The sequence below is a fragment of the Jaculus jaculus genome, chromosome 1 (assembly GCF_020740685.1).
Source record: "Jaculus jaculus isolate mJacJac1 chromosome 1, mJacJac1.mat.Y.cur, whole genome shotgun sequence".
Taxonomy (NCBI): domain Eukaryota; kingdom Metazoa; phylum Chordata; class Mammalia; order Rodentia; family Dipodidae; genus Jaculus; species Jaculus jaculus.
Genome location: NC_059102.1, coordinates 261,071,019 through 261,083,425, shown reverse-complemented (window position 1 = coordinate 261,083,425; position 12,407 = coordinate 261,071,019). Strand labels below are relative to the sequence as shown.

The window sequence follows — 12,407 nt, the reverse complement described above, 5'->3', positions numbered from 1 at the left end:
TTTCACTGCTACTGTAAGGATGCAGGCATTGATGCAGTGCCATTCTTACTGTGACCGTCCCGGCGCCACTTAACCGTGTTTCTTTGTGTGCTGCGCAGGCTGTCTTAGCTGTGTTTGGTGTCTCAGTTTCTTCCCTGTCCTCCACTCCATGACTTCGTTTTCCTGAGCCCATGGTGGGCAATGTCTAAGTGCATGTGGTCTTGGTGGTGTAAGTCTGTGTGCAAGCAAGAGTTGTGGAGTCAGACTGCCCGCTTCAAACCTGGCTATCTGATCACCAGTTTCGTGATCTTTGGCAAATAAATCAAATCTTCTCTGATTTCCTCTGTAAACAGGGGAGAAGTGGGTACATGTTTCATAGCATGGATTTGGAGTCCATTTCTCAGAATAAGCCATTTTCTTAGATCTAATTATATCCTTATTCGAAGACTGTACCATGTTAGTACACTGAGCCAAGATGCAATTTCTACTGAAACCAAAGCACAGAGTGTTGATCTCCCATTAAGGATCTAGCATGAATCAAGGAGAGACCCACCTAGGTGTCCATTGTGGATGCCTGTCTGCTTAGTAGGAAGTGGGCCCCAGGTTTTCTAGGTGGGGAATAGAGAGCAATCCACCTAATTAAGGCCTCTTCAGTGAAACAGGACCCAGAACACCATGTGGCCAAGCACGGCACTCTCTCAGTGCTGGCAGGTTTCCAAGGCTTTTCCCCAGCAGCCGCAAGACTTGGTAGCCAAGCCTAGGGAGCGCCTCTGGTTTCCCTGCATCGCCGTTGCTGTATGGTTTCTGGCTAGCTGACTTTTGTTGCTGGCTTTGTGGAGGCAGCTCTACTCTGCATTCACTTGAAGCTGGGCAGCTGGAACTTGCTCAACTTTTGAAACTTTATTTATTTATTTATTTATTTTAGGTAGGGTCTCGCTCTAGCCCAGGCTGACCTGGAGTTCATAATGTAGTCTCAGGGTGGCCTCAAACACATGGCAAACTCAAATTCCTACTTCTGTCTCCTGAATTTTGGGATTAAAGGTGTGTGTCCTGGCTCCAGACCAGATTATTTTTTTTTTATGAAAAGCTTTATTTATGAACCAATCACAAATCTCACGTTGTACCAATCATAGGATTTTTAATTTTATTTAGTTATTTGAGAGAGGGAGGGGGGAGGGAGAGAGAGAGAGAATGGGTGGGCCAGGGCTTCCAGCCACTGCAAACGAACTCCAGATGCATGTGCCTTCTGGCTAACGTGGGTCCTGGGGAATTGAGCCGAGGTCCTTTGGCTTTGCAGGCAAGCGCCTGAACCGCTAAGCCATCTCTCCAGCCCTTCAGACTAGATTCTTAAAGGGGGCACTGTTGGCTCACCTGGCCTTTGTTTTTGAAACTTTATTTTAAAATGTTTTTATTTGGCTAGAGCAGCTTCTGGGTCAGAGTTTGCTGGTCTGTGCCACTAGTTGGTGAGCATCTTCCCATTCATGAGCAGGTATCAGTCTCAGGATGACCTGGAGCTCATGGTGGGCCTCCTACACTGCCTACTGAGGGGTGGGATTAAAGAACAGCTTCTTCCAGCTTTCTGTCAGCTGGTCTACATGGAGGAGGTTATCAGCTCAGCTCCAGCAGGATTTCTCAGTGGCCTTGCAGCCCAAGTATGTGGAGTCTTCAGCAATAGGGTCTTACCATCTATTCCTGGCGGGAAACTAAAGGCCTTGGCAATGGCCTATAATGTTTTGGGGGCATCAGGGACCTCCCTGCTGGCCTTGAACTCTTGATCCTCCTAACTCACCTGAGAGGATAGGCGTGAGCTGCCATGCCTGGATTTCCATGTCTTTGAAGCCTTGTTGAAAGCAGTGCTGAATCCCTATCCCAGGACACTTCTGGAACTTGCCACTCAGGTCTGGAGCAGTTGTTCATATGTGGTGTCCAGATGGAAGTCAGGAACCCTGGGTCTTGCAGAGGCAAAAGATGCAGCCATGTCCCTGCCTAGAGTGTTCAGGAGGCTTATGGCTACACCGTAGCATCCACTTATAGGGCATAATGTGACTGTCCTGTACTGAAGACCTGTCTTTCAGCCTGGAAAATAAAATGTCTTCAGAAATTAATAAAAAAAATTTTTTTTTATTTATTTATGGGGGGGAGGGAGAGAGGGAGAGAGAGAGAATAGGTGCACCAGGGCCTCTAGCCACTACACACGAACTCCAGACACACATGCCACCATGTGCATCTGACTTACATAGGTACTAAGAAATCGAACCTGGGTCCTTAGGCTTTAGAGGCCTTAACTGCTAAGCCATCTCTCCAGCTCAAAAATTTTCTTTCCCTCTTCCTTCCTTTCTTTTTCTTTTTTCTTTTTTTTTTTTTTTTTTTGATGGGGGGGGTTCAAGGTAGGGTCTTGCTCTAGCCCAGGCTGACCTGAAATTCACTGTGTACTCTCAGGGTGGCCTCAAACTTACAGTGCTGGGATTAAAGGTGGGCACCACCACACCCGGCTTTCTTTCTTTTGATTTTTGAGATAGGGTCTCATTCTAGCTGAGGCTGACCCAGAGTTCTTTATGCTCCCGGCTGAGAAAACTCAGATGCGTGTAAATTGACTCTGGTTACTTGGTCTGACCACTAGTAGGGGACAGGGGTTTCCTGGCCTATGACCTCTCCTTCCCTGGCTTTTGTCAAAGCAGGAGCATCAGGCAGTAGTAATGATAAGCTAAGCAATGGCAGCTACCCATATTGAGAGCTTCCTGTGTACTGGGCAACATGCTAAACACTTTAACACATGCCCTCTCATTCGCTGACACCCTTGAATGTCAGCCATGATTAATCGGCATAGAACTGGAGTGACCTTTCCCCAGTGTCCCTCAGCTAGGAAGCTGTGCTGGTGGAGCTTGAATTCAAAACCTTCTCCTTCAGTCTGACTGCACACTTTACTGTTTATCCAGAACCCCAAGAAGCCCCATTCCAGCCAGGAGGCCCGCCATGACGCCGGCGTACTTGTCCCTTCCTGCTGGGGCATGGTGGTCTCAACAGGACAATGAAGGTGTGGATCTGATCACCTGAGGGATTCCTTGTCATGAAGAAGCAGATGATAGTTCTCAGGACTCCTGGAAAATCTGAGTTTGGGACTAGGGATATCAACTCCCTCAAGAGAAAGGGAAGCACGATGAAGGGACCTTTCTCAAAACAGCGCAGCAGGGCTGGAGAGATGGCTTAGCGGTTAAGCACTCGCCTGTGAAGCCTAAGGACCCTGGTTCGAGGCTTGGTTCCCCAGGTCCCACGTTAGTCAGATGCACAGGTGGGCGCACGTGTCTGGAGTTCGTTTGCAGAGGCTGGAAGCCCTGGCGCGCCCATTCTCTCTCTCTCCCTCTGTTTTTCTCTCTGTCTCTGTCGCTCTCAAATAAATAAATAAAATATTTAAAAAAAAAAAAAAAAACAACGCAGCAAACTACAGGCAAAGCCGGGAGTCGCCTCAGCCTGCCTGACTCAGAGCCCGGGGTTTCCAGCTCTGTTTACCGGGCTGTAGTGTGCAGTGCTGTGGCTGCAACCCAGGGCTTGGGCACGCCGGGCCCGCGCTCTACCGCTTAGCTGCATCACCAGCCGCCACATCTAGCAGGTTACACAGGATTCCTCCCTAGACCTTTGTTGGGTGGGCCCCCCCTTCTCCTGCCTCGTTTATTTGGTGGCAGGCCACTTTGTATGTGCTTCTTTCCTTGTACGGAAGGGCAGTGAGAGGGGATGGGAGAGGTGGTTGTTAGGCTTGACTTGTCTGTTTGTCCTAGGTTGAGGTGAAAGCTCACAGGATCCATTGAGGGACAGAGGAGTCCAAGGACATCAGGCACAGCCTGGAGGACTGATCCTCTCCCTCACCCATTTTGTGTTCATGAATTGATGCCACCTCTCAGCAGAGACTCACTAGGTCAAAGACACAGTAGTAATTCAATGCAATGCCCTTTGCTATTACTGTTATTTTTTTTTCTTTTTGCACATTTTATTAAGGTAAAAATATACTAAAGTATCCAGATCCATCATAATTTATAAAGGTCAAAATCATAAAGATGGAGAAAAAAAATCAACAACCCCTCCACCCAATTATGTGGAAATAATGACCATTGATTTTTGGCATGCTTTTTCTCATTGGTTTTGTTCCACTGTGGAAGTTGCTATAGCTCCCCGCTGTTAGGGATGGAGCGGATGAGAGCAAGGGCTGTGGAGTATCTGCTGCTCTTCCCAGTTTGTTTCAGAGCTATCACGTAGCTTCTGGTCTCTGCCTGCAACTGCCACTCCTGCCCCAACTCATGTAAGGCACATAATCAGCAAACCTCTCTCTCTCTCTCTCTCTCTTTCTTTCTTTTTCAAGGTAGAGTCTCACTCTAGCTCAGGCTGACCTGGAATTCACTATGTAGTCTCAGGCTGGCCTTGAACTCATTGTGATCCTCCTACTTCTACCTCCCAAGTGGTGGGATTAGAGGCTTGAGCCACCTTGCCTGATCTCTTCCATCCTTCCTTCCTTTCCTTCCTTTTTTCTTTCTCTTTCTTTCCTTCTTCCTCCCTTCCCTCCTTCCTTTTCTTCCCTCCCTTACCTCCCTTACTTCCCTCCCCTCACTCCTTCCCTCTTTCCTTCCTTCCTTCCTTCCTTCCTTCCTTCCTTCCTTCCTTCCTTCCTTCCTTTCTTTCTTTCTTTCCTTCTTTCTTTCTTTCTTTCTTTCTTTCTTTCTTTCTTTCTTTCTTTCTTTCTTTCTTTCTTTCTTTCTTTCTTTCTTTCTTTCTTTCTTTCTGTAGGGTTTCACTCTAGTCCAGGCTGACCTGGAATTTGCTTTGTAGTCTCAGAGTGACCTCAAACTCATGGAAATCCTCCTACCTCTGCCTCCCCAGTGCTAGGATTAAAGGTGTGCACCACACCTGGCTCTCTTTATATTATTTTATTTACTTATGAGAGAGAGAGAGAATGAATGAATGAATATGGATATGCCAGGGTCTCTGCCACTTTGTGCATCTGGCCTCACTGGGTAGTGGGGAATCGAACTCAGGCTGTCAGGCTTGCAAGCAAGTACCTTTACCCACTGGGCAACCTCTTATTGAACAAGTTGCCCTATTAAAACCATAAAAGTCAGGTATGACATGCTGAGGTAAGCCTGGGGCTGGAGCACTGGGCAAGTGTTGCATGCTTATGCATATCTGCATTGGGGTCGTACCTCTAGCTGGCTTCTTGAGCTCTCCCTCTGGGGCTGCTTGGAGGGCGGGAGTCCTGAGTGGGACAGTGCAGCCACCTTCCAGGTTCGTTAGTCTCCCTGTTTGTTTCTGATGCCAGTGTCTGCTTCTGCTAGACCACCGCACTATCTGACACAGAAGTGTTCAGTAGTGCTCAGCCCCTGCTTAGAGCCCATTAGCGAAACTCTGCCAACTCTTGAAAAGGTGACAAGAGCAGGTATAACATGTCTCTGGGGCCACAATCCAAATACTGGCCCTGCAGTGACTTATTTCATGAGGTTTGCTCATTCCTCCACTTATTTACCCAGGAAACGTGACCGATTAAGTGTCTCTGATGGTAGCAGAGGATGGCCTGGTCCCTTGCTGTGCTGCAACCAGTGCTCGCTCTCTTCTTTAGGCTTCAGTTTCTTCTAGGCAGTTCAGTGGGGCAATGAGCGAAGCACTGGTGAGCAAGACTCCTTTCCCAGCTTGTGACTCTGAACCCAAGGGTTCTCAGAGGGCTCCTAACAGCATTGGACTTAATTCCTGCACGTAATCAGTCAGTGAACACATTGATGCTTCTCTTCCTCCTCCATGAGGCCGACTCTGCCAGTGAGGTGCGAGGGGAGTAGGAGCCGAGCCACTGCTCGAGTGACCATTCTCAGCGACATCTTACCTGTGGACTGCTGCCAACGGCAGTGGTGTTGTGTCCTCATGATTTCAGTTCCCTTTCCTTCTGCTGCCCATTGTTCATTTTATCTGTAGTGAGCCGTTAGTGGGGATGGTTAAGAACGAAACCTTGTGCAGGTGAGGAAGAGCACAGTGATCACCCCATCGCCGGAGCTGGGGAGCTGGCTCACTGGTTAAAGGCACTTGTCTGCAAGCCTGCTGACCTGAGTTTGACCCTCTTCGTCACTCACGTAAAGCTGGGTGCAAAGTGGCACACGTGTCTGTGATCGCAGTGTGCCTGTGGCAATGGGAGACAAAGCCAGGAGAACCCAGAAGTGTGTGGGTCACCTAGGAAAGGACAGGCACCTTGAAGTTGTCTTCGGATCACACTGGCACGTGTGGGTCTGCACTTGCATTCGTGTACACACACACACACACACACACACACACACCAGAAGAAAAGAAAAGAAAAAAACAGCAAGAGTAGTCAGTTCTGCAGCTTGGTGTGAAGAGGGACCACTGACCCCATACCTGGGAGACTTTTGCTATGTGTTTCTTGAACACACTATTCACATGGTTCTTGGCATCATGCGAAGCCCATACCAGCCCCTCTCTGTCTTCTGACAGTTTAGACAGCTGTCCTGAGGCTCAGACGCAAGAGCAGTCCTTCTCTCCCAGTAATTCAAGCTTATCTTTGGCAAAGTTCAGTCCTTGATAGATGATCCCTGAGGTCTGGCTCTGGGACTCACAGGCAGATCTTGACGGTGCCATGTGACTCTTGCTAGCCTCCTGGGCATGCCTTATCTTGGTAGGATGGCTGGGATGGCTTCATTGGCATCACAATTTTAGGTACTGAGCTGAGCATTGGAGTGCATGCCTGTCATCTCAGCACTTGTGAGTTCAAGGCCAGCCTGGGCTACAAAGTGTGCTCCAACATATCCAGGGCTACACAGAAAGGTCTGTCTTAAAGATTACTACCGATAATTCAGGCTGGTTTGCAGGTTAACTCTGTCCCTTGCCGACTGTCTGCGCTTCCAGCCTGGGTGGATACTTAGTGGCCACACTAACAGATGGGGACCAGTGCTGTGTAAAGTCCCAGCCCCAGATAATCTGCAGCTCAAATTTGATTTTTGGAAAAAAAAAACTACCTGAAATAATTTTTTAAATGTACCTAGATCATCCTTCCTAATTTTTCTTTTGTTGGTGCTGAAAATGAGTGCTTTTATGTACTTGGAGTCTGTATTGAAAGTGGCCAGCTTGGAAAATGTGTTTAGGTTTAGAAATAAGCTGGCCTGGGCCTGGGCATTTATGGCAGATAATTGAGGATGGCTTTTAGTTCCCATAATCACATTTGCTTATATTTTTATATGTTAATCCTCACTGTTGACCTTCTCCCCCCAAGCCCCGTGTGTGCGTTGTAGGTGTTCCACATGTCCTGTTCAGACCTAGCAATGTTCTGGATTCCCAGCCTAGAGCCTTCTTTTTTAAAATTTTTTTTTGTTTATTTTTATTCATTTATTTGACAGCAAGCAAGCAATCGAGAGAGAGAGAGAGAGAGACAGAGAGACAGAGAGAGACAGAGAGAGACAGAGAGACAGAGAGAGAATGGGTGCGCCAGGGCCTCCAGCCACTGCAAATGAACTCCAGACGCGTGCGCCCCCTTGTGCATCTGGCTAACGTGGGTTACTTCGGATCACCACACACTCACTGGCACATGTGGATCTGCACTTGCATTCATGTACACACACACACACACACACACCAGAAGAAAAGGAAGAAAACAGCAAGAGTAGTCAGTTTTACAGATTGGTGCTGAAGAGGGACCACTGGCCCCATGCCTGGGGAATCGGACCTCGAACCGGGATCCTTAGGCTTCATAGCAAAGTGCTTAACCGCTAAGCCGTCTCTCCAGCCCTAGAACCTTCTTTGTGCATCCATGCATATCCAAGCCTGACTCTGGCTCTCGTGGTATTTTGGGTGCTGCTAAGATGAAGCACAGGAGTTTTAACCTTGAGCGGGTACTCTGTATTCTGTTCCTACTGGTGGGAGACTTTTGCTGTGTCTTTCTTGAACACAGTATTCACATGGTTCTTGGCATCATGCGAAGCCCATACCAGCCCCTCTCTGTCTTCTGACAAGTTTAGAGAAGTCTCTGATGCCTTTGGCTTGTCCCACTTGGCAAATCGAGTCCCTGTGGTGAGGGAGGGTGCAAATGAGTTTCTCAGCTGGGTTTCTCAGAACACCATCTTTTTGTCTAATGCTCCCGTCCTGTGGGCCAGTGGGCTATACCCCTGGGTCTCTCTTGGCAATGGAGTGCCAGCCTGTGGGGAGGGAGCGAGAAGGATAGAAGAAAGATAGGCTATAAGAGAGTACACGGTGGGGCTTTTCTGCCTGGCTTCTTTTCTGAGGGGCCCAGGGTGAGCTTTCTTACTTGTCTTGCAAATCTACACTTGACCACTAGCCTAACCTTGCTGAAGTTATCACTTAGCTACCAGTCTTCTCCCACTCAACCTTTCTGTCTGACCTTCTCATAGACACAGCAGGAACAGAATCTGGGGCCATGGGCTCCCTGAGGGAATGTACAAGCGGGGACTGGATGTAGGTAACCTTACTTGCCTCTATTCTTGCCACATGTGGTCTCTTCACTTTTGGCTAACATTTAACCCCCTGGTGGTGAATGCCTGCCTAGGGGAAGGGGCCAAGGCAGACCCTGGGAACTTGATCTGAGACAATAGAGCCTGGTTGGGACATCTCCTTCCACCCTCCTGACCTGGGAAATCCTATAATCTGCCCTAATTACCTGTAGCTTCCCAGCAGCTGCTGTGAGAGGGAGGGGACCCTTGAACTGGTGGGTGTGCACTACCCTGGGATTTACCCTTTACTTGCTGCCTCCTTTCACTTGTCTGTTTGTCTTTGTGCGTGAAAACTACTCTAGAGTTCTTCCAGGCTGGCTAACCCTCCTCTGAGCATTCATCTCCGGGACAGGCAGACAGCCCCAGCTTAGCACAGGTCCCCCAGACCTGGAAGCTTTCTGCTACTCTCTGTCATCAAGAGAGGGGTCTCTTTAGCTAAAGTCCCTTGTCTTTGCTGCTGTAAAGTCCTGTCCAAGAAGGAGCCATTCAGTCCCCTTGTTGAACCTGCTCTGGGTGGCCAGGCAGCTGACCTTCTGATCTCACCACCTTCAGAGAGGCTGAAGTGCAAGGCATGGCCGCCAGTGTACACAGCACCCGCTACGTGTGCTTTTCCCCACAGCATCTTATATCTTGTGTTCTGTAATGTACCGCGTTCCTTTATCTGCGGAGAGATCATTGTCTCCACTTTCTGATAGCACTGTCAGGTGCTCTGACACTGGAAAATTGCAGGAAACAGTTTTCTGGGTTAGGTAGATTAGGAAAAGAGCCCTTGGTACAAGATGGCAAAAGGAGGCAATTGCTTCTCCACTTCTCCTTCTTTCTGGCCTGGAGGAAGTTCCCACCACCCTTGCTGCCTTGGTGGGCAGGCCTCAGGAGCCTCCTGAGACCTGCGCAGTTCTAGATGCACAGTGAACCAATCAGCGCCTCTCCCCCTTCACTCAAGCCCACCAACCCCACACTCAGGATGGGCAGCTTTCCCCTTTCAATAAAGGTTCAATTCCCACAGAAACTGTGTGTGTGTGTGATTTTTTTTCTTTTCACAATTTTTATTAACATTTTCCATGATTATAAAAAATATCCCATGGTAATACCTCCCTCCGCCCCCTGCACTTTCCCCTTTGAAATTCCATTCTCCATCATATTACCTCCCCATCTCAATCATTCTACTTACATATATACAATACCAACCTATTAAGTACCCTCCTCCATTCCTTTCTCTTCCTTTTATGTCTCCTTTTAAACTTACTGGCCTCTGCTACTAAGTATTTTCCTTCTCACGCAGAAGCCCAATCATCTGTAGCTAGGATCCACATATGAGGGATATGTGGCACTTGGCTTTCTGGGCCTGGGTTACCTCACTTAGTATAACCCTTTCCAGATCCATCCATTTTTCTGCAAATTTCATAACTTCATTTTTCTTTACTGCTGAGTAGAACTCCATTGTATAAATGTGCCACATCTTCATTATCCACTCATCTGTTGAGGGACATCTAGGCTGGTTCCATTTCCCAGCTATTATAAATTGAGCAGCAATAAACATGGTTGAGCATGTACTTCTAAGGAAATGAGATGAGTCCTTAGGATATGTGCCTAGGAGTGCTATAGCTGGGTCATATGGTAGATCAATTTTTAGCTGTTTCAGGAACCTCCACACTGTTTTCCACAATGGCTGGACCAGATTGCATTCCCACCAGCAGTGTAGGAGGGTTCCTCTTTTTCCACATCCCCGCCAACATTTATGATCATTTGTTTTCATGATGGTAGCCAATCTGACAGGAGTGAGATGGAATCTCAATGTAGTTTTTTGTGTATTTTTATTTATTTATTCAAGAGTGAGAGAGAGAGAAAGAGGCAGCGAGAGAGAGAGACAGAGAGAGAGAGAGAGAGAGAGAGAGAGAGAGAATGGGCACGCCAGGGTCTCTAGCCACTGCAACGAATTCCAGATGTGTGCGCCTCCTTGTGCATCTGGCTAACGTGGGTCCTGGGGAACTGAGCCTCGAACCAGGGTCCTTAGGCTTCACAGGCAAGTGCTTAACCGCTAAGCCATCTCTCCAGCCCTTTTTAAAAATATTTTGTGTACTTTTATTTATTTATTTCAGTGTAGTTTTAATCTGCATTTCCTTGATAACTAGTGATGTAGAACATTTTTTTAGATTGTGTGCATTTTTTTTCCAACTCTGGAAGACCCCTCCTCTGGGAGGAGCTTGATTTCTTCCCCTTTCTTTCCCTCTTACTCAAAAATCATCTTTATTCTTTTGAAATATCTTCCTGCCTCTTAATTTCTTTTTAAAACATTTTTATTTATTTACATGTGTGTGAGAGAGAGAGTGAGAGGGGGAGAGGGAAAGAAAGAGAGGGAGAACATGAGTGCACCAGAACCTCTAGGCACTACAAACAAACTCCAGATGTATGCACCACCTTGTGCATCTTGCTTACGTGGATCCTGGGGAATCGAACCTAGGTCCTTAGGTTTACAGGCAGGTGCCTTAACCACTAAGCAATCTCTCCAGCCCTGCCTCTTAATATCTTTTTTAAAAATACATTTTATTTATTTATTTATTTGAGAGGAAGGAGAGAAAGAGAGAGAGAGAATGAATGGATGTGCCAGGGCCTCCAGCCACTGCAAATGAACTCCAGATGCACGTGCCCCCTTGTGCATCTGGCTAAAGTGGGTTGTGGAGAATCAAACCGGGATCCTTTGACTGTGCAGGCAAATGCCTTAACTGCTAAACCATCTCTCCAGCCCATGCCTCTTCATTTCTTAATTGGTCGAAAACAGAAACCAAGAAGCCGTAGATGGTTTCAGCTGGGCGTTTTAACCAGGACCTTGGGCTCAGTCAGAAAGGGAGGGATGGAGGCTCTGCTCTAGGTCAGTCGACGCTAGCCGCAGCGCTTCTCCCACTCTCCAAGATGCAGCTTTCCTGCAGACAGCACATCAGCTCAGCTCTCGAAAAGTTCTCAGATTTTGGAGCCTTTTGGATTAGGGATGTTCAAACTAGTATGTGCTTGAGTCAGTTTGCCTCTGCTTGTAATAAGATTGAAAGAAATGTGCTCTTTGCCCCCGAGAGCATACTTTAGTTGGAAGAGAGAGCTGACTAGAGCAGGGTGGGACCCGGGGGGTGTGGGGGGCGCTGGGTGCGGCACACAGACGGCTAGGAGAGCCGCTGCGGGCTGATGCGGTGGGCTGCGCATATGAAGCTGGGCTTAAGGACACTTGAGTGGTGAGGGTGGTGGACAGAGGGAAGGCCGGACCTGATGGAGAATGTCACAGAAACACGTAGGCCACATACACATACAAGAGCTACAGAACAGTGTGTAGGTGGGGAGGGACGCAGGGATGTGTGCAGAGACAAAAAAATTAGTAATTTGCAAGGTGAAATTTTCATGTCATAATACCAATAGTTTTAACCAGGTCTGGTGGCACAGGCCTGGAATCCCAGCTACTTGGGAGGCTGAGGTAGGAGGATTGAAAGTTCAAGGCCTTCCTGGGCAGCAGAACAAGTTGAAGGTCAGGCTATACATAACTTACAGAGACCCTGTCTCAAACTAAAAAGTGGGAAAAAAGGAACTGAAGATAGCGTACATGAGGCCCTAGGTCCAATTCCTACTATCTCCACCCCAAATCAACCATTTAAAAATGAACAATTTAAAGGCTGTTTAGTGGATTCACAGTGTTATGCAGTCCCATCCCTCTCTGGTTTCAACATTCTGCGTCACCATAGAGCAAACACCCCCACCTCCTGTTCTGAGCCCCTGGTAACCACTAAAGGGCCTTTTCTCTGTGTAGCTGTGACAATTCTGGACATTTCGCATTAAAGAGAACATACAGCATGCAGACTTTGTGTCTGGCTTCTTTCAGTTTTCACTGATGCTTTGGAGTTTGTCCACACTGTAGCATGCATTGGTGCTGCCTGTGAGGGCTGAATCCCATTCCGTTGCATGATT

The 12,407-nt window shown here is 47.8% G+C and overlaps 1 protein-coding gene across 1 annotated transcript in view; it reads left to right on the top strand.

The window, feature by feature from the left end:
- Nfasc (neurofascin) overlaps positions 1–12,407 on the top strand; it is a 200,245-nt gene that overhangs the window by 16,928 nt on the left and 170,910 nt on the right. The window lies entirely within an intron of this gene.